The sequence below is a fragment of the Camelus bactrianus genome, chromosome 34 (genome assembly GCF_048773025.1).
Source record: "Camelus bactrianus isolate YW-2024 breed Bactrian camel chromosome 34, ASM4877302v1, whole genome shotgun sequence".
NCBI lineage: Eukaryota > Metazoa > Chordata > Mammalia > Artiodactyla > Camelidae > Camelus > Camelus bactrianus.
In genome coordinates, this window is record NC_133572.1 from 24,872,051 (window position 1) to 24,897,137 (window position 25,087).

Here is a 25,087-nt window from a genome sequence, read left to right on the forward strand (position 1 = left end):
CTTCCAAGAAGGCCCACACTCTGTCTGTGGAGTGTATACCTACTTTTAATCTGAGCACCCGAACCCCACAACTCGTGGCCTTTCTCTTGCCTTTCAATGTGTCTCTGTGAATAAATCTACCATTACTCAACAGTGGCTTGCTCTTGAAATCTTTCCTGCATGAAGCCAAGGACCCACGTCTGGTGGGGCACATTCCAGGGGCTCAACCAAAGCCTGGGACACAGCCCTTCTCATGCCCCACATCTGTTTTCTTGTATCAACAGGACTGGGATATGAAGGGTGTTCTGAGGCCCCAGCTAAGGGAAAGAAGCAGCCCCCAGGGCTCAAAATGGCGGGCAGCCCCTCCCCCAGCAGGTGTCCTGAGGTCGGCTCTGTTCTCTGTGGTTCCCTGTTGTGCTGACACCCTAGCCAGACAGCGTTCTCCTAGGCCTGTCCCCACAAAACCCTTCTCTCCAAAATACAAGCACATCATGTCACAGTCCTCTTATTCAACCAGGAAGTTTTCAGCGCACTTTTTCATTCCCTAGTAAAGAATCTATCTGTCCTCCCTCCCATCCCACCATTTCTTTTTTGTGAGAACTCTGTACTCCTCACATACCATCCTGAACGCAGCTGCCTTGCTAGCTGGGACCGAGATGCTTCAGTCTCACACAGCCTGTGTCCTTTCACTTTCCCCTTTCTACTTTAAAAAGCCTTTCCTTAGTCTCCCACCCCTCTGATTCTGAACTTCACAAAGTGCTGAGGTTGCAGTCACTGTGTGCATAACTCCCAGGTTTTGGCTAGATTTCCTTCGCAAGATCTTCACTAAGGAGCTGCATCAAGAAGTTTAAAGAGGCTCTTCTTACATCTGAGCTGAGGAGCCTGCATAAAATTTAAATGGCTTTGAAGAGAGAGTTAACCAGGGACAGAGAGGCCGCAGGTCCTAGTCAACAGTGTCATGAGGCAAAATGTTCTTCAAAGGCTCAGAGTGGCTTCTGAACATGGAGTCGGCAGGGAGGAGATGCCAGGCAGTGAGTGGGGTGAGTGACACTGGGTATGCTTCCCCAGCTGGGGAAGAATTGGATTTTGTTCTAGTTTTCCAAACAATTTCTGACTACCTTTTTCTCTTATTGTCACATACCATTTCCTACGAATTAAGAAAAATCAATGTCAGTCACTTGCACCACTTGGTAGAAGCTACACGATGCCATTCACAGGGCTGGGATATAACAGCCACACCAGTCTAGGTTGAAAGACCAGTGGGGCTATTTCCAAAGTAATCACGGGCATGCAACAAACTCCCCAGCTTCAATTACCTCATCTTAAATGTGAGGCCAATAAAACTACCAAGCAAAGTGCGTTATGATAATGGCCAAAATCTTTTTACTAGGTAAGTGCCCGTAAGAGTTGCCGCTGAATGGGGAATGAGTATGATCAACGAGGCCAAGTCAACCTGGTCACACGCGCCCTGCCTTCCTGCGTTGGTGCAGGACCGGAGTTTGTTTAGCTGAGATGAACGCCCCCAGAGCAGCCCCGAAGGGAAAGCTCCCAGCTCTGCGTGGCGAGGCGTGTTCCTTTCCTTCTCAGAGCTGATCACAGTTTGCAGTCGTCTGTTTTTACATTTATCCCCTTAGTACCTGCCTCCCCTCCGGAGTTTTGCTTAAGCAGCACAGGTCCAGGTTTGTGTTGCTGCCTACTGGATATTCTGGGCTGGGAGACAGGCGACCCCACGTCTGGCTCTGGGGCTGAACGGAGAGGGCATAAGGCCCAGGGGCCCATGCTGAACCGAGGCCCCAGCACCCAAAATTATGGTCTGACTTTGGGCAAATTACACAGTCTTCTTTACCCTGAGATTCCTCATCTGTCCATGAAAATAACTGCCCATGGCGTATAGAGTTTCCAGGATTAAAGGAAATCACCAAATTCACAACCTATTCAAGGGGCTACCAGTGTATCCTCAACAGGCATATGCTACCTTTACGGCTGTGACACACGCTAAGCGGGGCGGACAGACACAGTGAACACTGCTAAGTGCCTGTTTGTTATGTGTTTCATGAGTGTTATAATACTGTTTACAACTTACAACATACACAGGAAGAAACGAATATTATAATGCACATTTCACAGATTCACCAACAGGTTAAGGGAGGTTACACTCTAGTCCAAGGCCCTTTGGTGAGGAAATGGCGATTTAAACCTGTATCTGAGCCCAGGCCTGGGCTACATCTCTCTCCAATCCACCTGCCCAATACACAAGTTTGCACAGGCCAGCTCTTAAATGCAATGTGTGCCACCGTTTGTCAATGTTTGTTAGTTACCATAAACTGCTCTCAGAAACCGCTACAGAAAAGACAGGTGGACCCACATCCCTGCCAACAAAGTAGAAGAATTCTGCCTTGCCTTCTCCTGTAATGTGCAGAAATCCTTCCCTACACCACCAAATTCAAATGTATGCTTCATCCGTGTTTATGTTTGCACACGAAATATTAAAGTAGAAGGTACCTGCAGTAATTCTATCTCGGTTCCTTTCCAATTTTCCAGATTATCCACAATCAGTCTGTGAATGAAAATACTACAATATGAATGAAAATACTGCAACCATGTCAGTAAACAAATAATGCTGAAACCAAGTCATCAGTGGCTTCCGCCATCACCCAGCGAGGACAGGCCTGAAGACCAGCCTCTACAGCCACTCACAACAGTGCCCTCTGAACAGAATGAGAATAAGACAAGACAGGATACTTGCCCTAGATAGCTAGGTGCTTGTCTAAAGAATGAATCCAGTGAGCCCAAATGATACATAGAAAATCACTAAACTCTTTAACTTGACATACCTGGCTTTCTTTAGATAAAAAACAATGTTTTATTGTTCCAACTACCTGGTCTTTGTTGTAGAGCTCCTATATATCCTAGCTCCTCCCCAACCTCTTCGGAGAAGTCCCTCAGAGAGATCTGAGAGGCTGTCATCCCGGCTCGAGTCCTCCCGCCAAATAAACATAACTCTTAACTTTTAGGCTGCACATGTATTTCAGTCAACAGCTTTGGACACCATGAAGGGACCCAGAGCAGACTTTCTCCACCTGAACTCTCCGAGTATCAGGAGCCTTGGTACCAGCAGTGGCCCTTTGTGCCCATCCACCTCCTCGGGGAGTCCAGATGAATTTGGGTAAGTCTATCTAGTTTTTCGGATCTCCCATATTGGGTGATAATCCTGAGTTTTATTTGGTGGTGTATCCAGGTACCTGGCTCTCCAGTTGAAAGATACTGGGGGGGGAATAACCCACCCAGTGGAGACATACTGGGTGGGGCCTTGTTGAAAGATAACTGGAAACACCCATCTTTAGTAGACGTCCAAGGTGGGGCTGGTTGAAAGATACCAGGAAAATTCCCAGTGGAGATATCCAGAGTGGGTCCATGTTGAAAGACACTGGGGTCAGGCCTGAGTGGTTAGGTAAGAGGCTGGTCTAATGTTTTCCTCAATTTGGTTACCTCCATTGAATTTTTCAGAATAAAAGTAAAACTCTTATGAGGAACCTTTCAACTCCAAAAATGGGACCCCCTTCCTGGCTTGTAACAGTTTTCTCGGATGACTGAGAAACTTGCAGGAGTGGTATAGGCAAAGACTTCATGCCATAGAGTTGTCCCTGTGGGAAAACCTACTAGCAATTTTATTCTGACAACCCTACCTTAGAATGGGGAATAAAACTTTCAAAAAAAAAAAATAAAAAAAGAAGGAAAGGAAGAAAGAAAAGGAAAAAAAGATAAAGAAATGACAGATTGCCAGCCTCCAGCTAATACCCCAGCCAGTTTTATATACATACAAAACTTACAATTTTAATTGGGAATTTAAAAAAAATCTCCCTCTTAAAGTAACTAACCAGGCCTGATAAAAACATTTTTTGGAATTCTGGACTTATAAAAACCAAAACCCTTTTAGGGGGAACTTGGATTTCTCTTCCTGTGTCCTTGAAATATAAACGTTTTATCTTTCGCTGGGTGTTTTATGTGTGTGTATGTATGTATATATTTGTTTCCTTTTTGTTTTTAATGGAAAATTTGGACTCTGCCATGCAAAAGGTACAAGTATTGTGTACATATGGTGACCACACAAATAAATTGGGATTCTCAACAATCCTTTGTACCAATTTTCAGGCATTTTGCCATCTTAACCTTTGTTGCATCAGTCTGGACCATGAACTGCTTTACCTTTTGGAGAGTAAACTTTTGAATTTTATTTAGGCAGCACCCCTACTCTCATTTGGAAAAGCTTCTTCATCTTATTCGTTTAAAATCAATATTTATATATAAATTGATGGCCATATGATGGATCCCTTAATTTGGAAAACTTTTAAATTGGTGAAAGTTGAAAGAGCTCTCATTATAAACAGCCGTTTTATTGGTACCTATTAAAATCAAGTTTAAAGGTAGAAAATATATCTAATGGTTAATCTAAGAACTTATTTTACAAAAACTGGTTTAAAAAGCTACATTTATGTTTTTCCTTTCCCATTAATGCTTTTAGAGATGTTAATAAAATCTTAGAATAATTAACGTTAATTAGGTTGAGTAACTGGAAAAAAGAATGTAAAAATGTCGAAAGAATTTTTTCTTAACAGAAAAAAAAAAAAAAGATAAGGGGATTATCCAAAATGGGTAAATTTTTTTGATGGTTATTATGAATGAGATAAATAAAATGGACATTTTTGATTTAGAGACAAGGTTTTGATACTACACTACGTAAAGTTAAAAAAAAATGGCCAAAGAAAATCACCTACTGCCCCCCAAAATTAAAGTTCAAAGAAGTCCGTTTTATTTGCCCCAGTTTAAAATGTATGTATTTATAGGGATAGATACATATAATATATGTGGACTGTGATATTTGATCAATGAATGGGGCAACAGACCAATTAATCAAATTAAAAGTTGAGAAGGGCCTAAGTTCTTTGGCTCAAACTTGGGGATCCCAGAGACTTTTCTATAAATTTAGATACAGTAAAAAAAAGAAAAGAAAAGAAAAGAAAAGAAAAGAAAAGAAAAGAAAAGAAAAGAAAAGAAAAGAAAAGAAGAAAAAGGCTTCTGGCATTCCTTCTAGAAATAAAAATTATTGATTAAACCTAATAAATATTAAAATTAAAGGTATAAGTGTTAATAAAATTGAGATAAAAGTTTGTAAAATTGGTATGTTTAAATGGGCTTTATATAAACTTTTTGCTTAATTATGTTATGGGATAGATATGTTTCAATGGAAAAACGCTTCCCCTTCTTGGTATTACAAGGCTGGGCACATTTCTGTCCCTCAGAAAATATTAATTGAACAAAATAAAGGAAACCAATAGAGTTACATGAGCCGTCCAATATAATGTAAAACTAAAAACTAATATTCAGTTGCTAATAGAAAAATATAATAAGAGGTTTACCCTGGGTTTAACTTATAACTGAAGGAAAAGAGACCTTACTAAATGCCTTATGCAAGCTTTGGAAGACAAGATAAATTGAACCTTAAAGTTTTAAAACATGGAATTCTTTGTTTACATCTCTTCTCACTGATCCAAAAAAGCCAAATAAGGAGATACAATTGGTCCTGCGTGACAGAGCAGTTCTCTGGGGAACTGGAAGTGTCTGTCATTGTCTTGCAGATCAGAAATGTATATACAGCAAACAGTGACCTAGGACTGAGCCTAATTAGCTCAATGAGAGAAAACTTAAGGCCAAAGAAATTTTTGGCATTTTAGAACCCAGAACTCTGATGGGTCCGTCAGACTTTGTCAAGAAATCTTAAATGTCTTTTTCATAAATAGTAAGCCTTAGTGATTTGAGCAAGCAAATTAAGTTTACTCCAACTATTGTTATACCTATCTTATAAGTAAGTTTTAAAGTGAAGCTATGAGATCTCTAGCTTTGGTCTGTTTATAAGCCTGAGTACACATTATAGATGTGAGATATTTCTACAGCTAAAAAAAAAAAAAAAAAAAAAAAACAACAAAGTCAAAGAGCACTGCTTAATTGACGTAAAAAGTAATAGCTTACAAATTAAGTATTTTTAAAATAAAAACTGACTAAGTTGATCTTCAGGTTCACGTGAACTGGAAAATATTCAATATTAAGATAACACTTGGTATTGTTTAGTTTAAGTATGTTCTAATTAATATAGACATCTTTAAAGTCATCAATATTAAGTATAATACTTTTACTGTACCTAGGATTAATGAAAGTCAAATAAGATCCTGTTATATATGTTACAGATTTGTCAAAAAAAATAATAGTAATGTGGTGTGATAAAATTTGAAGTAAATTAAATGCAAATCAGATGAGAGTTTTGGGTAAATTTTTTAAAATATATATTTAAAATATATGCTTATTATAATCTCTAAATGTTTGGTATCTAAATTCTAGAGTTGTGCTAAATTAAGTTAAATGATAGGATTTTATTTAATAGCTATACCATTTTCAGATAAAATAAGATAGAAATATGAATTACTTAACATATGACTTCCTCTTACAGAGAAACTAAAGGTGTTTAGAAATATTAATAAATGCTTGGTGCCACTCTGAAATAGTCTCTATTATTAAGGGAAAGATCTCAGTATCCTAGGAAGGAAAGATAAATGTGTAAAGGAAGATATAAGGAATGGAAGTATATTTTGTTACTGAAAAATAGGACTTTGTCCTGAATCTGGTTACTTCTGAATGGAAGAAAAAATAAGGGACACACTAATACGAGTATAGAAAGCTAGGGAAGGCTTGTGGAAGAGGAACACTGAGGAAAGAGTTTTGTACGTGGTTAGAATTGGCTAAGTTTAGAATCTATTTGGGCAAAGTAAATGAATCTTAGAAGTAAGCTGGTACAAGACTAGATTTGGTTTTCTCTCTGTTAAGGGGACAAAATTTTCTTAAAATATTAATCCACCTTCAGTAACAAATTGTAAAACTTCTTATGAGACTTAAGTGATCTGTTGTGCCTTTACCTTGAAATATTTTCTTGTTAATGAGTAAGTACTACTTTACAGTGATCTATACGTTTATCTGACCAAGTGTTTTGAAAACTTTTAACAAGCTCCCCAAATATCAATTTCTCATTAAAATTCTTTTGGTCTCCAGTTAACTATGGGATGCTACAAAGGGTCCCTGAAACATCTCAAAGAGAGATTTTAAAGTAGTAAGTTTCATTTGGCATGTTAACTAACATGGGAAGTATTGTCAAATGAATAATAAATCTTCCTAGGTTATATTGTATGAGAAAATATTATTAATATAGATATTCTAGAAATTATATGGACTCCCTAACATTCTGGTATATCTGAAATGTTACCAGTCATAATTCTGGTTATTGTGACCAGGTTTCTTTATAGATTACAGTGTAATGTTGTTTAACCATGCTGTTAATTCTGTTGTCATTTATAGGCAGGTAATTGTTTTCTTCTGATGATTTTGCAAAATACTCTCTCTTCAAGGAGATTTACTGATTTCTAATAAATTTCAAACTATAGCACTGAAATAAACTGGGTAAGAAATTTTAAAGGTCTAATGAAAACTCTGATTAAAAGAATTAGTTACGTGGGACTGAGTAAACTGATGAATATGGTTACAATTTTTGATTTTGTCTGAAATACTACTGGCTTTTAACCTGTTTACCAGACATAAAGAAACTCTTCTCCTTAAACTAGTTATGACTCACATCAATTTGATAAATTATACCTATGTAAGCAGACTTAGAACAGTTATCTTTTCTCTCTATCTGATCTCTCAAGAGACTAAAATCTTTAAGGTCCCCAGTGGCTCTATGAGATAAATTAGGAAGATCGTCTCCTAACAGGTATAGGAACCTCAAGGTATTTTAAGGACTTCAAAAAGAAAAGAATTTACCTAAATCTGTTAGGCAGAAATCTATGACAAGCCCTTGACGGGGCTTTCCTGGCCTTAGCAAACTTTATTAACATTCTAGCTTAAAAGTCCTTATTAAAAGTTCCAACACAGCCAATTTAAAAGAGCCTATATGATCAAATAATCAGACTTAACTTGTAAACAAATTCACCTTGATTTGACTATATTTGATAAAAATGAGGGAACTTTAGAGAGAAAAAGATTATATTTTAGTGGATATTAAATTCTCGTTTTGTTAATTGAGGTCTATATTTAGTAAGACACTTCCCAGATCATTCCTTGCTGTCATGTTACATTGCTGCAAAGTTTAATTGAATTATTAAAAGGACACTGTATGTTTCTTTCTGAAGCTTAGTAATATATCCTTGGGTAAAGATTCAATGCCCCATGACATGCGGCCAGGGGATTATACATACTGGAACAGGCATGACTTAAAAAACTGTCTCCAACATGAATGGAAGGACTCTATCAGGTACTCTTAACTAGACCATACACAGCAAAGCTGAAGGAAACTTACTTTCAGATTCATTTCCAATCAGAAAGAGCCCCTGCAGTGCACTGGCCTATAGAGCACTGCTCACCTTAAACAAGGCCCAAATGGAGAAAAAGCTACCAGGCCAGGATGAGAAGACGACGACATATGAGGTAGACAGCTGACCCAAGACACCAGACCAGGCCTGTATACCAATTACTTTGATAATTTCTCCTACCTTTGATTATGAACTACTCCAATTGTTAAGTTTATGGTAAATTACCTATGTCTAGTACTTCTGTGTTACCTTGGTGGGTTTCCCTACTCCAAGGCTCTAACTAGATAGCCCTCAGAAACGATATTCTAAAAAGGAAATTATAGTTCTGTTTAGGCCACTGTTGATCTTACAAGGTGGGAGACCTCACCTGGCCAATTAATACCTGCTCGAAGCCTGACCATAAATACGAACTTTCTCGTAAGATTACTTAAACTCAGTCAGAAACACAAGAAAAATTTTAACCCAAAAATACAACTTCTTGACTATTAAATTCTTAATCGTGACTTTATTAACGTTACTAGCTCTATTACTTATATCCTGTCTATTTTATAAGATTGTTTTCTCTTACATTTCCCAAAGTGTAGCTAGGCCTACAACAAGATTGATGATGGCAAATCATATTGAAGAAATACATAAAATTTATAACCCTGCATAAAATAATTATAACAGTGTGATTCTAGGTATGGGAATGAGCAACGAATGGTAAACATTTCCTGGATCAAAACAGACTAGTAAGACAGGCCATCCAGAGAACTTTTAGTATCAACAGGGCCTGATAAAAACACCTAACACCTTGAATGGCAGGTCAGAAGTTTCTTCAACCTGAACGAGGAATGAGACTTCATAGCACCCTGGGACAAAATTGGTCATGAAATGTCTCTCAAAATATTGGTCGAATTTAGGACCAAGGGGGAGCACTGTGAATGAAAATACTACAATGTGAATGAAAATACGGCAACCATGTCAGTAAACAAAGAATGCTGAAACCAAGTCATCAGCAGCTGCCACCATCTCCCAGGGAGGACAGGCCTGTGCATCCAGCACCCTGCTCAGAGGCTCTTCCTCCCCTGCTCAGCCTAGGCAGCCACTCAGAATGGTGCCCTCTGAGGGGACTCAGAATAAGAAAGGACAGAATACTGGCCCTAGATAACTAGGTGCTTGTAAAAGGAATGAATTCAATGAGCCAAAATGTTTACTTCCTCCCATACAAAGAAAATCACTAAATTCTTGAACTTGAGATGCCTGGATTTCTTTAGATAACAAGCAATCTTTTATTCTTCCAACTCCCTGGTGTTTGTTGTAAAGTTCCTATATAATCCTAGCTCCTCCCCTACTTCTTGGGAGCAGTCCCTTAGACAGATTTGAAGGCTGTCATCCCGCCTCGAGTCCTCCCGCCAAATAAAGCATAACTCTAAACTTTCAGGTTACACATTTCTTTCAGTCGACAAGTCCCAGAATAGACACAACTCATCAATTCTGTAATGGAACACACTGGATCAGGAACCAAAAGCATGTTCTAGTCCAGAAAAACTACGGGACCCTGTTTCTTCCTGTCATTATACAATCCGACCAGAACTCATTAATTTGCTGTCTGCTCATCTGGCAACCAAACTCAGAGAAGAGTCAACTCAGCAGAGTGCCGTGCTGGGGAGAACACCCCGCAGCAGCATGGCGAGCTGCCTACCCTCCCGCACGCTCTGCTGACGCCTAGTGTCCTCCATGGAGACCAGGCCAACAGAGCTATTCCCAACAGCTGCAAAGTCCCACACATTAAATAAAAGCGTTTTATTTTATACGATTAGTTACGTGTATAACCATCTCTGAAGACAGCTTTGCAAGAAGCCCAAATCTTCAACATTAATCTGCAAAGGCAAATGCTGCCCCCAAGGGAAAACAAGTCTTAAAACGATGCTAAGGCCTCCAAAGTCCTCTCCAGGACCATCAATCAAATTGCCTGCAGGCCTGCAGCTGCAGGCGGCTACATGTCTCTTTTTAAAACAACCCCTTCCTGCCGTCAGGTGCTACAATGTCCCTCTACGCCCTCCCATCTGAGGGTAAGAGCAGCCAATGCAGAACCTTGCACGGAAGCACTGACAAGACTGGACACAGAGGATCAGAGCTAAACTAAGCCTTCTGATGACACGAGCTTGTCACTGTGTCATTTTACAGATGAAGATATATAGAGAAAGGTGGGGTGATCTTGCTCAAAGTCACACAGCTAATAAGTGGCAAAGTCTGTAACCCAGCTACACCCTCCGGTGTGACGCCCCCGCTGGGACGCCCACAGGGTTCTCTCGTGCCTGCCGGACCAGTCCTTTACTGTCACTCATAACCCACCACAGTGTCTGACACTAACCTGCATTTTCAGCCTCTTCTCCCTCTAGTTTCTCAGAAACAAGGCTGCTCGGGACACTGTGTGACTTCCAGCTCCCCAAACCCTCCGTGCTCAGGGTGGTCTTGCCTGTGCATCCAGCACCCTGCTCAGAGGCTCTTCCTCCCCTGCAGGAGGACGTTTCCACTCTCCGCAGGGACAACCCCTCAGGGAAGCCCTCTTTTCGCCCTCAGCATGGCAGGTGTCCCAGGCCACATCCCGAGCTGCCCCATTAGGACTGAGGGTGCCCAGGTTTGCTAGTCAGACCAGCAGCCTCAGAGCCAGGGTTTATGCCCGGGTCAACCTGCCAACCTACTGCCCGCCTCACAGCCCCCAGCCAGCAGGTCACCTGGAAGTCGCAGCAAGTGCCCCACCCAATCCCGAAGTCTCTTCATTTGCCAGCACCGCTGATGACTGGTCTCCAAACTTTGGTCAGTTTTGCACAAAACAGCAGCTTCCACTGTGAAGCAGGGGGTTTTCTCTTCTGCTCCCCATCCTTACTGGAAACGTCAAGGGAAACCAAAAGGCCTTTTCTCAACCCTTTTCTGATGACACCCTCCCACCCACAATATTCACATGCTCAAGAGCTTTGGGTCCACGTGGTTTTGTTTCCCATACGCTAAGTGGCTCAAAACACTGCGGGATACTTTCTCTTTTGAGAGTATTAGTGTGTACTGAGTTTATCGGCTTTAATCACTTTTTGTGTCTCTCTTCAGTGTCCCTAGCAGTTGCCACTTCTTACTCCCTTCAGCAGCCTCCCTCCCAACATCTAGTCTAGGAAATCAGCTGTGATGAGGGGCCCGGGGGCAGTCACAGAAGATGGAACTAAGGCACAGAGAGGCGACATAATTTGCCTGAGAAGATCAGCTTCAAGCACCAACACTGTGTGTCACGTCCCTCTGTTTAACTCTTATGCTAAACTAGTTAACTTTTTACAGATTATGGTTGTAAACAGATGAGGTATCAAAATACATACAAGGACACACATCAACTCTATGATGTTCATTAACTCCACTATTTTCTTTCTATTTATTTTATTTCTGTTAAAAAAAATAGGAATCTCTGCAGTCAATATAGCAAAATGATAATGGGTTTTAAATCCAGAATATAGAGGCTTAAGTGTATCATTAATCATAATTATTTGTATGCTCACAAAATGATTTGACAGTCTCTCTCCCCTCCCGCTACTCGCTACTGGCTCTCACCTGAGCTCCCAGACCACACATCGAACAGCCTTTCACTTTACACACAGCTGAACTCATCAGTTTTCCCCCAGAGCTCCCTCGGCAGCTTTCCCTCCTCAGAGCACAGCAGGACCATCACTTACCTCATTAATCCACCCAGAAACCTGGGCCTAACTCCATCCTACCTTCACAGACATCATTCAACCTTTCCTTTTTACCATCTAAACATGCATAAAGTCTGTTCTTTTTTTCCCATTGACTATCCCACTGACTTTCCCTCCGCTCAGGTGGAAGCCACCAACACTGCACACCTGGACTCACGAGTCTCACATGTGGCTCCACAGCCGCTCTCCCATACTAGACACAAAAGAGTTATTGTCACTCCTGTGCTTTTATGACTCTTTTCAAACCTACTGTCCTTAGAAGAAACTCCAAGTTTCTCACCTGGTGAAGGTGTTTGCCATGAAACTTTGAGCTCAGGAACGACAGGACCCCCCTCCTTCTTGGCCCTCCCCTTTCCCCAAGGCCCAGACCTCTCCCCCTCAGCCCCGCCCTCTGGCACAGCGCTGGCTCAGGAGGACCTGCTGAGCTACACCAGCCTGTATTCTAACCCTGGTCTTGAGTTCTTAGCAAACTGCTTCACTTATCCATACAAATCCAAGGTAGATTAGAAAGATTTTAGATGTTGAGCTAGACTATTGATTTGGGGATTTTGCACTAGCAACCTGCAAGTACATGTTCTAATGATTCTGTCTTATTAAAACCACACCCAGGTTTTAGTAGTTTTTGTGGAATATCTTCGGAGTAAAAGGGACTGTACTTTAACAGACTATATGTTTTATAACATGAAAAACACGGACAGGGTCACAAATGGTATCGCCTCACAAGTGACAGAAGACAGGTGAGAGGCACAAAGCAACAGGTCTCAAAGATGGTAAGAGCAAAGTTGTTTCGCCAACCCCCCAAAAATTCCTGAAAGAACCAAAAATTCTGAATTTTGAAAGTAAAAGGCTATCATATATAGAAATAAAATAAATGATCCTCTTCATCAGTGTTTCAAGATCTGACTCCACATATTTCAGCAGGCCATACTGAATCCTAGCACAGAAAAATCAGATGGACTAGTGGTGAGTAAGTTCCAGGAAAACGGCAGTAATTCCTCCACTTGTGTAAAGACATAATCTCACCTGCCGAAGGTGAATGTAGAACGCATTCTGGAGAAATTTGGAAGCTTCCAGGGTCCGCTTCTGAATGGCAAGGACATGGAGAGCTTGGGAGCATGCTTCTAACTCAGTCACCGGCATTCTTACACTGCAGGGGGAAAAGGAGGCCCTCAGTCGAGAGCAGAGATATTCCTGTCGTGTCTCCCAAGCCGGGCCTCGGGGACTCAGTGCCCTGCAGCAGCCCGGCCCCAGGCGAGGACACGCAGCGTGGCCCACCCAAGCAGGAGGGGCACTGTGCTTGAGAAATCCCATCCCCGATGGGGGCAAGAGGGGCTGGTGGGGTTGAGTGAACCTATAAATGCCCACAGAAATATGCCTGCATTCATTCAAGTGATACAAGCAACAGTAGCAGGCTATTTAACAAAATTTCAATTTTCAGTGGAAATTTTGCCATTCCTTTCCACTTGTCCCCTGCACTCTGAGACAGGCTTAGGCTCTCTCACACCTGCAACTCTGAAGCAATAGTTGTGAAGTAATTTTACTTTGCTGCAAGTGTCCTCGCTCCCCGTGTCACTGTGTCTGTCCTCTCTTAACACAGTCGGATATCTTCCTGGATCTCTACCTGAGTTCCTTTCTCCTCCTCCTCAGATCCTGAGATAAAGGACAAGTGAAGACACATGACCAGAAAAGGCACTGTGGACTTGACCGAAATCCACAGTGAACCCCTAGGTGAGTGCTGCCCACCCCTTACCTTCGATTCTCAAGGTTCTGCCCAGGGTGACATCCAGCCCAGAGAGGTGGCCCAATTAAAAGCTATGTGGCTTGGGCACGGGGACAGGTGCAGGAGCTGGTTCCGGGGCCAGGCCCCTCCCCACGTCTGCTCCCCTCTCCCCCGAAGCCCCGCTGCCAAGCACTCAGGCTCGGTGATCTGATGTCCTTCTCTTCTACTCTACTCCAAACCCTTTTCCTTTTCCTTTTTTCCCTAATTATCCCCAGCTGGAGTGATTTTTCAATCGCAGTATCTAAAAAATTTCCTGCAACCGAAAATGAGGTCTCCAGATATCAATGCCCATATGCTGGCTCCTAAAGAGAGCTGCTGGCTAGGGGGACCCTCACCAACACTTACGGGGCATCAGACATGTTCCAGGGTCGGCCACCTCCAACAAGAGTTTGCTGTGTCCCCTATGCCCGCACAGCATCCCTGCTCTCAAAAATATAGTTGGCCCACTTATCGGTTATTAAGAAGCAAAAATACAAAATTGCTCATGTTTCTTACTAAATTTATCTATGAAGTGGAAAAGGGAATTGTAATAGAAAAGAACAATTTTGACCCAATGTTAGGTCTGTTCCTTTGGTTTTAACCCTGTGCCCTGTTTTCTAGGCTCAGACTTGCTATCTCTGCACCATTTGTAAAAGAAAGTTGCCTTTAGACTGAAATATCCAGGACAGCCTCTTCTCCTGGCCGTGATCTTGAAGGATGCTAACTTATCTGCACTTACGTAGAGATGGCAAGTTGCAAAATAGAGAATAACTTTGTTTTATTTTTGGAGGTTTTACAGGGGCAACATGATTTGATCCACATGGACAGCTGCAAGAACAGCGGATTCAAAGGACAAGCAATTCATACAACAAGAAGTTTCCAACAACCAACTGCAGCCCCGCCCCTTTTTAGTATAAAAGGAAACTCAATTCTGACTTGGGGAAGATGGTTCTCCAGGACATCAGTCTGCCATCTTCTGGGTCTGCCAGCTTTGCAAATAAAGTCACTATTCCTTGCTCCAACACCTCATCTCCCAGTTTATTGGCCTGTCATTTGGTGAGCAGAATGAGTTTGGACTCGGTAACAAAATGACTGCTTTGGTGGTAGTATGTCTCCACACTTTCCTCGTTTCCAATATGTTACATGCACATTATTTATGATCTAGTGCAAATAATTCATCAAAGACAACCACAAAAAAACCTATACTCACCCAGCTATCAACACTGAAGTCAAAACCTGTCAATTTTATATGCTGTTTAAAAACACAAGGGAAAAACCTAACATAGAGAGTCAATTCCACGGAAATAAAATTATTTCTACTCCTTCAAAACTTTTTCTTTTCTTTTCTATTTTATTTTGTTTTGCTTATTGAAAAGAAAATAAATTCAAATCATTTTATTTCACGTATTTTTGTTATAGCTACATACTTTAAATACTACAAAAAGACTTAAATTGCAATAAAAAATTGTTCATATATTAGTATAAAGATATATACACAATCAATGGGGATTAGGAAAGGAATGGACATTTACTAAAAATCCACTGCAATCCAGTCTTTTACAAGCATATCATGGAATAAAAGCTCTATTATCCAGGGAGCCTCACCCACATTCTCACTACTGAGTCCCTTAGTAATCAACCACTAAGTCAGCAGCATAGAACCATGTGATCAGTATTTTAGGAATAAATGAGGGAATTAGCTCATTCAATTCTAAAACAAAAACACTAAAATAAATACTGAACTTATGTACAGATAAAGAAAATTTGTCCCCAAAAACGTAAAGTTTCTTCCTCAAGGTCACAAAGCTAATAACTGGTAAAGGTAAGATTTGAACTAATCTGCCTGATTCTAAAAACTAAGTTGGAAATCCCATTCGACTGGGGAGTGTCCAGCTGCACAGCCTATCACCCTATCTTTGTTCAGAGCTGGCCTTAGACAGACTGAGACAGCACCCCATTTCTGTGGAACTCGAGGGCAATGATAACAATAAGGATTTTATATCCAGCAGTTTCTTAGGTCTCATATATATAAAGTGTCAGCAGGTCAGCAGAAAATCTCTGGGAAACATGAGTGGGTCCAGACCTTTTTGCTGATTAGAAACTCAATCTATCAGGATAGAGTGACCTTCCCATGAGAGGCCACATGGACATAAACTAAAGGCAGCTGAACAATGGAAACTAGCAAGACCCCGGAACTCAAGCAAGGATCCCTGCCATCCCCCACTCAGTTGCCTCTTCATCCGCGTGGACATGAAGACAGAAGACCCGGGTTCTTGTCCAAGTTACACTATCATGGATTCTCACCCATAAAAAGGTACGACTCTATGCTGTCGTAAGTCCTTTCCAACTCAAATATGATGACACCAATATCTCAGCAGAATATCTATATCTCCACTTCCCCTCTTCTAATAGGAGACTATTTCTGTGGACACAAAGCAGAAATCCAATTTAAAAAACCATGCAAGAAGCCAGGCGAATTTCTGCTTAAGAGACTTTGCTCTCACGCTCAGTGAATGAAATCTCAGAAAAAGTGGTCCTTCTCCCTCAGCAAATGGGAGGTAGCCTGATTGTGTGTGTGTGTGTGTGTGTGTGTCTGTGTGTGTGTGTGTGTGTGTAAATCAAATATAATCATGTCTGGGATGTGTACAGATTATTTTTAATTTCACTGTAATTTCATGGGGATGAGCCAACATTTAAAGTAATTTGAATATAGTGTTCTGAGACAAACTCAGACTCTTTTGGTGGAGGAGGTGAAAGGGGAGAGTAAAGGAGGAAAGAGGTAAATGAAGCAAAGAAGTAAGAATACTGCTAGGGAAAGGCAAGACGTTAATTTTGTTCCTCATTGCATCACATACAAATTAGGGACTGGCTTTCCCCCGATGTCTTATCGAGCACTGATTTGCAGAAGAGGCGACAGCCCATTTCTCACTGAGATTGTGACTGTATGTGGCATCTTATAGACACAAATCATTTACCCTGAGCAAACACTCTAGCAGCAGGCTGTAATTCTCCTGTTTTGAGAGACAAGAAAACAGGAGTTCAAAGCGGGTAGATAACTTGACAAAAGTCAGAGGACCAGTAAACAAGAGAGGATGAATTCAAACTCAGATCTGAATGCAGAGTCTCATCTTCCCACTCCCAGGGCTGGAAAATCCTTAACACACAGGCTCCCCAGCTCCCCTGCAGTGTTCCTGGCGCCAAGCATTTCCCATGGTAATGGTCTCCAGTTCTCACAGACACAGCGCTCTGTGCAGCCAATGACTTTGATCAGACCTTGATCATCTTCCTGCCACGCCCACCAGGCTTCACCATACAGGCAGGAAAGCTGGCTTTCAAGTGCAGAAAAAGCAAGCCTTGGTCTAACCTGAGCTCTTCTGCAGCTTCTCCAGCCTAAAGGCAGCCATGAATATGCTCACAGTTTGTACGTGAGCCACACTACCTCTCTCCATCTGTGTCCCCACTTAAACTACTTAGCTATGAACATTTTGAGAACCTTGGAAACAAATTTTTAAAAACAGAAAAGAAAAGATTCTGGAATAAGTACTTAATACTTACAATTTTAAATGACAAGTTACAAAGTAAGTATTGACAAACCGAATCTTCCTTTCTAAATGTCAGTTTTAAGCATTTAAAAATATAATAGCAAAAAATTCTCACTTACAAAATTAACTAAAACATAAACAATAATCTGGAATAAATTCAAAAATTATGCCCATATTCTAAATGGAGAAACTTCAGGACTGTACTGAGGGTTAAAGTAAGAGGTATGAATGTAGAGACATAAACATATTGCATGGAGAAAAGCAGTTTTGTAAAGATGTAAGTTCTCCTAAGAATAATTCAAAACTTACTAAAATATCCCATGAAAATTCCAATCTGATTTTTTTTAACTTGAACAAAATATTTTGGAATTCTTCAGGAATAATAAAGTCATAATACTTGACAAGAAAATTTGGGATGGAAGAAAAGAATCAAAAAAAATCAGACTGCCAGTTATTAAATAAATTTTTACAATATGTAAGATATGGTGCTGGAGTAAGGAAAGGAGATTGACAGAAGGGAACCATGAACTCAAAAAGAGACTCTAGTGTATGTAAGTATTTTGTACAGGTGGGATTTCAAATCAAAGAAAAAATTATGAATTCGATAATTGTCCTGGGACAGAGAATCACCTGGAAAGAATAAATTCCATTCCTGTCATAATGACCACAAGATAAATTGCAGATAGTGATGTAAATATTAAAAAGTACTAGTAACAGCAAATAAAACTCTTTGCTCTTATTAACTCAACTTCTCCTCATTATAACATGTACTATTATAATCTCCATCTTAGAGATTATAAAAACCTACAGAAGAGATTTATTCCATTATAAGAGAGTATTTCTAAGAATAATGTCAAAGATAAAACCCATAAGGAAGACATTTACTATCCTAAGAAGAGTTTGAGCCACAACAAAAATCAAAAAACTTCCTGAACAAAATGAAAGGAAAGAAATGACAAGAAAAAGCTCTGTGATACATGTTGATGAATTCACGAAGTTAATTTTCATAACATACAAAAAGCTGTCACAAAGCAACAAGAAGCTCCCTCACTTAAATGTGGGCAAAGGACAAAAGGAATCATTCATTTTAAAAAAGTCAAATGGCTAATGAGTGAAAAATGCTCAAAACTTCACTGGTTATCAAATGCAAACAAAAACAATGAAAAAGCACTTTTGCTTATCATATTGGCAAATATTTTTAAGATATTCTAGCTAGTGTCCATCTGTGGGAGAACAAATCATGAACGACATTTTCAGGGGATGACATATCAATGGATTTGTAAGCTCTGAAATACGTACATACACACTGACTCAACTCCTATACTAGGAATCGTCTCCTTTAGGAAAAAAAAATCAGTCCAAAAAGATGTACCCATCAGGGCATTTACACAGCAATGTATACAAAGGTGGGAAGAAAAACTGAAGTGAAATCATATCCAGCGATAGAGAATTGGTTACATAAGTAATTGTGCATTTTTTCATTCCCCAATGGAGAAGGAATTTCTAGTCACTTGAAAGGAGTCTGTGATGAATGTAAATGTCACATCCAGGGACTAAATTTCCAGAAGCCTTAACTAAAGGAATACACATACAAGATCACAGGAATGTCTGTACAAGAAGGATACAACTCAAACATTCTTTCTGACAGTGGAAAATGGAGAAAACTTAACTGTCCACCATCAACACAATGATGCGGTAAATCAAGGCGAGCTGCGGGCACTGAGGGAGCCGGCGTTTCGCCGTGGTCCAGGGCCTTGTCCACAGCACTCTCCCACCAAATGTGTCCGTGGACAAGAGACGACACCCGCACATCAGGAGACCCCTCCAATCTATCTGAAAGGGCCGGGTGAGTCTGGAGTGGTAGGACGTCCATGATATACCCCTGAGTGAATAAAGCGAGCTGCAGAAAAACGTATAGTATGGTCTCATTTTTAAATAAAGCGTATATACACACACCTATACATTGATCTCTCATATGTGTATATATATGTATCTCATAGGCATAAATGTCATGAAATATATATACCAAATTTTCAACAGCTTTTACTCCCAGGAAATAATGGGAAGGGAGTTAGGGGCCTTCCTGTACCACCACAGTTCTCTTTTCAGTATTTCAGTTAAGTATACTTGGAATTTAAAAGTTTATTTAAGTCCGAAGTAAAATGGACGATGCCTCCATAAGACAGAATGCTACACTGGTCTTTAAAAATTATGCCAGGGGAGATAGAATATTGTAGAAAAACATGTAATAAGCCAAATGGAAAATGGAGGTCTCCGAAGAGTAAACAGGGACAGAGTGCTCACTGGTTTTTATGACAGAGATGATACACACTAACGAAAAGAACAGAAAATAAATGTTAAATTGTTAATTATTATCTCTGAGTAGAGGGCCCAGGATAGAATCTTTTGCCCCTTTTTTCAGACATATTATATTAAATGCACATTATTTTTCATCTGAAAAAAAGGATTTTTAGACGTGTAATACCACGCAGTGGGGAATAATACATGAATACTTACAGAAACAAGTAACTAGGAGACACCGCAGCAGTGCCACACAATGTAAAACGGGCAATCCTGATTGACACCGCTCAGTTACATAAGGATCCACAAAGTGAGAGCACCTGCTGTAAAAGGGCGTGGCCCCCTTCTATTTGTCAGTTGTGTCTTCAGGGCTGAGGAAGTTCTGAGCACGGCCAGTGTCAGTTCCGGTGTCTGGATGGATGCTACTGGAGGTGAGGGCACCTGCAAGCAGAAAGGAAGAACAGAAACCATCCTCTGCATTTTCTGTCTTCTTTCTTTGTTACTTTAAAAGACAGGCATAAATAAGATAAACTGTGTATCTCCCCCACTGATATTTCAGTAATGAAACCGTTTTTAAAGGCTTCAGAGATTATATTCTGTCTATAACTGTCTTTTCAACCAAGCATCATATTTATTAAATGTTAATTGACTCAGTTAATTAACTCCCTGTTGAAACATTCAAGTAAAGATCATGAAAGGCCTTACGTAAAAGAACCACACCTGCAGTGACTAGCTCAGCTGTCTTGACGGCAATGCAGTCAGCCCCCACCATCCCGTGGCCCTGAGCTCCTGATGCTGGTAAGAGAGCACACTGCCGCCTCAGATGGAGAGATACTGTGAAAGCATTTTTTGAACTCTACAGTACTGACAAAACATAATTGACAAATCCCAGGCTCCTTTGAAGCTGTCATTTTCGGTTTCTGGCCAAACCCAGTCAATGAGCAGAACCACCCCATTCCCGAGTCATAGGACTCACGTGGGAAGAAATTTTGTAGAAATTTCCAGGTACAGAATGTAACCAACTATATGTAGAACTCTGACAAAAGAAAAGAAGAAATACTCTGATGTTGAAGACACTCAAAATATTCTCCTAAGCCTTAGTAGCTGGAAAGGCTGGGCTTCTCCTCAGCCACTTATTTATTTCACAGCCAGTGAGCATCTCCCACAAACCCTGCTTCCCTGTGTCTGCTGGGAGCCTCAGGCACACTCTTGCTGTCGATCTTATAAGTCACAGGGCAGACACGTGTCTCTCATGCCTGCCACACTCACACAGGCTCGCCTCCTAGCCTCACTGTCTGAACTTGGCCCCATTTTCTCACCTGTTTATTTGGTATCTGTTCTTCTGTAAGCTGCCTGAAATGCTTTTTGGAACAAGTCAGAAGAATGAGTGGGTAGAGAAATGGACAGTTGGACAGGTGAGAGGTGGGCAGACAGACAGAGAGACTCCAAGAAAAGGGGAACAAAGAAAATTCCCTATGCAGAACCCTCTTCTAGTCAGGGAAGAAAACCGCCACGGAGACGTGTGAAGAGCTAGGTGGCTTAGGGCTGTTTCCTGGATTCCATGAAAAGTCCCACCAAGAGAGAGGGTAGAACTATAAATAATAAAAGAAAAAAGCATGCATGCTTGAAAAATATATCTACAATATGTACTTTCTAAAGAATACATTCAAATCAGCAGGGCCCAATTACACAATCCTTGGGTATTTACAGAAATGAGAATCCCATCTCCAAACCACAAGGCATCCCTTTGTAGCACTGAGAGTCTACACGGGGCTGTTATAAAGCCTTCACCACAAAAGCTATGCTCTCCTGCACTTATGAGGAACGAGCAGCTGTGCTCGGGCTGCCCACGCGCATCATTTGCACACTACAGCACCTGTAAGGGTGAGGGACCCCTAGCGAGCCCCATCTCTGCAGGACAGAAAACAAGCTCGGGAGAGGCTAAGCCGACCTACCAGTTCTCCATCTCACAGGACTGGTCATTCCAGAGCAGGACTCGAACTCGGACCCACGTTTGTAATCACGGTACTACCGTGCTTTGTGTGCTTTTTGTGTGTATAATACATTTGTTTCTGGCATGAAAGTATATTTAATAAATGATCGGTTGTCCTGTCTATCTCATTTGCTCACAATCAATCTTTATAGTGTTGAATTGTACTCTTTTTCCGTGGAGAAAGAAACGGAATGAGCGGGTGTTAGAATGAGGTGGGGCTCCATTCTTTATCTGTTACCTCATCTCATCCAAGTCCCCAACCAGGGAGAAGGAGCAAATGTTTTCTTCAACTTTTAAAGAGAGGGCTCCACTGATGGTGACTTAACTCCAAAACCAAGTCTGCGGAAAGGGCACATTCAGCAGCCAGAGCATTATCACCTGTAGGAAGGCAAAATCAGCTCACGGGAGGGCTCAGGGGGTCACCCTGATTTAATTTCAATCGATAAAACAATAATGCACTCTAAAAATACTAGCATGCAATGGATTGGCTCTTTCTTGACATCTAGCAAGTTTCCACAGCCCACATGTAAAATTATCGTGAACCAGTGAAAGGAAGTGTCTACAGACAAGAAAAATCAATGCCACAGGTAAACTGAAACCCAGGCTGGAGGAAAGGAAGAGAAAGGGCATAGTAAAGAAGTGGGGAAAGGCTGGGGAAAAAAAATCATCACACGGACTCTCAAGCATCATCCAACAAGCATATAATCATTCGAGAGAGAGAGTTACTGAGGTCCTATTCTGTGCAAGATTGTAGAGCGGGTGAAGCAAGAGCGCAGCGACCATGGTGGCAGCAAGTGGCGGGGCTCAAATACACTTCTGATCCCGGTACCTGGCACACTTGTCCTCAGTATAAAGGCAAAAAAAAAAAAAAGGAAAATAACTCTGTAAACTCAAAGCATTGTTAAAAAAAAATTAAACAAATCCTAAATACAAGGACAGACAAACCACGCACATTGCTGTATCAGAAGACAGCGCTCTTGGAATGGCAGTGCTCCCCAGAACGATCCGTATATTCAACGTGGCCTCGATCACAATCCCTGCGGTCTCCTCTGCAGAAACTGACTATCTGCTGCTACAATTCATATGGGAATTCGAGGGTCTCAGTAACCAGAACGTACTTGAAAAAGAAGAACAATTTGAGAGGACTTGTAATTCTCATTTTCAAACCTAACATCTGTATGTCTAGGTGAGATTAGAGGCCATTGTGAAGTTTTTACTGTGTATATCCGTATTTTCTAAATTCTCTACAATGAATATAACTGTTACAATAAGAAAAATAAAAAGTAAGGTATCTTTTAAAACATGCACACCGATTCATTCATTGGGAAAAAAATATTTTAACTATAAAGAGGTAACCAAATATCTAGTGAAAAAGGACTACTTAAAAACAAGTGTGTATTTACATTTTACATAAATTGAAAATTGAAAAGCACAAACACATCAAGTTTCTAGGGAGATCGATGCAACATATTAATAGTTATTTTCAAAAATTCTAATTGAACAATGAAAACTCAAGAAAGGGAATATCGCGATTGACAGCCAACTGCAAACACATGGAGAGCAAAGGCCTAGAAATCACAGTTCCTTTAACTCTGATACTAACACAATAGAAGAGGAAATTCCTCCCTGTGGGGACAGTGGAATCCCATGCGTAAGACAGGATACACAGTACAAAGTGCACTAGAATCTGGGGTGATTTTCTTAGAAGAATTCTAAAGTTACAACATTGCTGAAAAACTATAAAAACACTGAAAGACAGATTAAAACACACAGTCATATATATTAAATAGAAACATATGAAGTCTGCTCCCATGTTGCATAGAAATACAAACATATTTGTTCATTTATGGGCACTGAATATTTTATCCCAAGTAGAATATTTCAACTAAAACAAATAATCAACAATACACACCTCTTGTCAAATTTACTTGATAAGGTACTCTTCTATGTAACCATAATTTGTCTAAGATAGATCTAAAATTAGTGAAAAAGATCTTTGTATGGTTTCTTGAACTCTTCTCAACATTCCAAGCTTAATTTTAAAATAGATCTGAGCAGTTTTTTCTATATTAACTTTTCCCTCGTGAAATGAACAGCACAGTCTATTGTCAAAATTCTGTCCTTACAATGATTCACGAGCACTGTATCCTAACAAAACTGCTGGACAGCAAGGCACTATCCAGACACTGTGACCAAACAAATGAAACACAAGGAAGACAGTGAGCCTATTCTGGAGGGCTTACCGTCTGTGTCAACTCTGGGGTTTTTATTTGATTGGTTTGATTGGGTAGCAAAATAAAATCAATCAAGTACTTTCTTCTTTAAGCATTCTGTAAGTCATGACTCTGTTGTTAGTGTCATGAGAAGGAAAGACTAAAGCAAGACTTCATTAGGTCAACTAGCATCAGCCATCAATGGGGAGTGAGTAATAAAGAAGTTAACTGATAGCAATGCTTCTGCCTACATGAGACCTAAAATAAACCTACACTGATCTCTTTAAGGAAAATGAGGAGATGAGGCCCCAATGAGAAAAACAAAAACTAACAAGAAATCAAAAAAGTAAAGATTTTTCATTAACGATTCCAGGAAGGAGTGGAGCATGGTGGTGAAGAGCACAGATGCTGGGGACAAACATGAGGGTCTGAACTCCCACAGCACTGCGTAGCTTTGACACTGATAAGTCAGTGAAATTTTCTGCATCCCAGTCTCCTATCCATAGACTTGGGACAACAACAGCACCCGTCTCCTAGAACGGTCCTAATAATTAAGTTATTTTATATATAAAAGTTTAAATAAAATACCTCAGATATTAAATATTACCCCAAAAGGACAAGGAAAAAGAAAACAGAGATAAATTGGAGTTCATCAAATTTTAAAACTTTGCTTCAAAGGACACCATCCAGAAAGTGAAAAAACAACACACAGCAGAAATTTTTTCAAATCATTTATCTGATAAGGAATTTGTATCAACCAAAAAAAAAAAAACAAAACAAAAACAAAAAGAACCTCCTACTACTCAACAATAAAAAGGCAACTCAATTAAAAAATGAATAGAGGATCTGAAAAACATTTATCAAGGAAAATATACAAATGACCAATAAGCACAACGAAACGATGTTCAATATCATTAGCTGTAAGGGAAATCAAGTCAAAACCACTAGGAGAAACCGCTTCACACTCATTACAATAGGTTATAATCAAAAAAATAGTAACGAGCACTAATGAGGACACAGAAGATGCAGAGGTCGCAGCCGTTGTTGGTGAGGATGTAACACAGCCTGGCCACTTTGCAAAAACGCCTGGCAGGGCCTTAGAGAGTTGAACATTTGGTTTCTGAATAACCAGGCAATTTTGCTTCCTGGGCACACACGTAAGAGAACTGA

General features: G+C 40.5%; 1 protein-coding gene across 46 annotated transcripts in view; it reads right to left on the reverse strand.

The window, feature by feature from the left end:
• Positions 1 to 25,087, reverse strand: part of LOC141575936 (uncharacterized) — a 145,458-nt gene that overhangs the window by 73,133 nt on the left and 47,238 nt on the right. For 39 of the 46 annotated variants that reach the window (XR_012504047.1, XR_012504048.1, XM_074357716.1 and 36 more), the window contains 4 exons: positions 22,657 to 22,821; positions 21,943 to 22,082; positions 19,928 to 20,152; positions 13,133 to 13,256 (listed from right to left, as the gene is read on the reverse strand). The gene's annotated coding sequence lies outside the window, so the exon portion shown is untranslated. The remainder of the gene's footprint in view (positions 1 to 13,132; positions 13,257 to 19,927; positions 20,153 to 21,942; positions 22,083 to 22,656; positions 22,822 to 25,087) is intronic. The other 7 variants (XM_074357692.1, XM_074357688.1, XM_074357684.1 and 4 more) reach the window with 5 other exon arrangements.